Below are 1,980 nucleotides of genomic sequence, written 5' to 3'. Positions count from 1 at the left end.
AGGGAGCCCAGGCTAGGCCAGGGAGGACAGGAAGAGGAGGGAGGGCCTGATGTTCGGGGAAACGGGGATTTGGGATGAGGCCTGCCAAGGCTTCCTCCCATACCCTCCGGTCCCTGAGAAAACATCTATACGTGGAAAAAAAAGTAGAAGTAACTGAGGTGAGAGGAAGGATACTCTCTGAGGAAGTGATGTAGGATGAGACCCAAAGTAATGTATAAGTATAAAAAGGCAGGTTAGGCTGGGTGCAGTGGCTCACACCTGTAATCCAGCACTTTGGGAGGCTGAGGCAGGTGGATCACCTGAGGTCGGGAGTTTGAGACCAGCCTCACCAACGTGGTGAAACCCTGTCTCTACTAAAAATACAAAATTAGCCAAGCATGGTGGCACATGCCTGTAATCCTAGCTACTTGGGACGCTAAGGCAGGAGAATCGCTTGAACTCGGGAAGCAGAGGTTGCAGTGAGCCAAAATGGCACAATTGCACTCCTGTCTGGGCAACAAGAACGAAACTCCATCAGAAAGAAAAGAAAAAAGAAGGGGAGGGGAGGGGGGAAGGAAAGAAAGAAATCTGTCTTCTCACCTAGAAAATGATTGCGCCAGCAGGATCTAACTGAGGTAGCTATTTTGGAACCGTGGAGTCTATCAAAACCTTGCAATTTCCAGAGGAAAAAAAATAGGTCATAAGTCGTGGTTAGTTTCAGTCCATTTCAACTCTTAGTTCAGTAGTAGTAACCCATTCCATGCTTTCAGCTCCATGCCATGCAGCTGAGTCCCAACAGCACCTTGCATGCATGTTCTGGGGCCCAGGGTGGGCAAAAAAGGACCCTGTCTTTCAAATATTGAGAATCAGTGCTCTGGTTCCTTATTGCTGCTGCTGATCAGAGAGGTGCGAAGAGGTGGGTGTCCATTATTGCCACATCTTCCCTCATTGTTAGAAGGCCCTTAACCTCCTTGACTTCCAGGGGGATACAAAGAGCTGATGCCTTTTATTTTTTTCCCTTTCTCAGAAAAATAATCAGGCCGGGCGCGGTGGCTCAAGCCTGTAATCCCAGCACTTTGGGAGGCCGAGACGGGCGGATCACGAGGTCAGGAGATCGAGACCATCCTGGCTAACATGGTGAAACCCCGTCTCTACTAAAAAAAATACAAAACTAGCCGGGCGAGGTGGCGGGCGCCTGTAGTCCCAGCTCCTCGGGAGGCTGAGGCAGGAGAATGGCATAAATCCGGGAGGCGGAGCTTGCAGTGAGCTGAGATCCGGCCACTGCACTCCAGTCTGGGCGACAGAGCGAGACTCCGCCTCAAAAAAAAAAAAAAATAATAATAATAATCAAAAAGCTGAAGATCCAGTTAAAATAGTTTATTCAAGGCCAGGCACAGTGGCTCATACCTATAATCCCAGCACTTTGGGAGGCCAAGGCTGGAGGATGGCTTGAAACCAGGAGTTCGAGACCAGCCTGGACCATGTAGTGAGAGCCTGTCTCTCAAAAAAATATATTGTTTTTAATAAGCTGTGCATGATGGCGTGCACCTGTAGTCCCAGCTACTCGGGAGGGCTAGGACAGGAGGATCACTTGATCTCAGGAAGTCGAGCAGTAAGCTATGATGGCACCACTGCACTCCAACCTGGGTGACAGAGTGAGGCCTTGTCTTAAAAAAAAAAAAAAAAGGCAGGGCGAGGTGGCTCATGCCTGTAATCCCAGCACTTTGGGAGACTGAGGCAGGCAGATCACGAGGTCAGGAGATCGAGACCATCCTGGCTAACATGGTGAAACCCCGTCTCTACTAAAAATACAAAAAAATTAGCTGAGCATGGCGGCATGCGCCTGTAGTCCCAGCTGCTGGGGAGGCTGAGGCAGGAGAATGGTGTGAACCTGGGAGGCGGAGCTTGCCGTGAGCCGAGATCACGCCACTGCACTCCAGCCTGGGTGACAGAGCAAGACTCCATCTAAAAAAACAAGAAAATAGGCCGGGCGCGGTGGCT

The sequence above is a fragment of the Rhinopithecus bieti genome, unplaced genomic scaffold (assembly GCF_001698545.2).
Source record: "Rhinopithecus bieti isolate Rb0 unplaced genomic scaffold, ASM169854v2 scaffold_55296, whole genome shotgun sequence".
Classification (NCBI taxonomy): domain Eukaryota; kingdom Metazoa; phylum Chordata; class Mammalia; order Primates; family Cercopithecidae; genus Rhinopithecus; species Rhinopithecus bieti.
The sequence above is the reverse complement of the archived record's forward strand: the minus strand, read 5'-3'. Positions refer to the sequence as shown.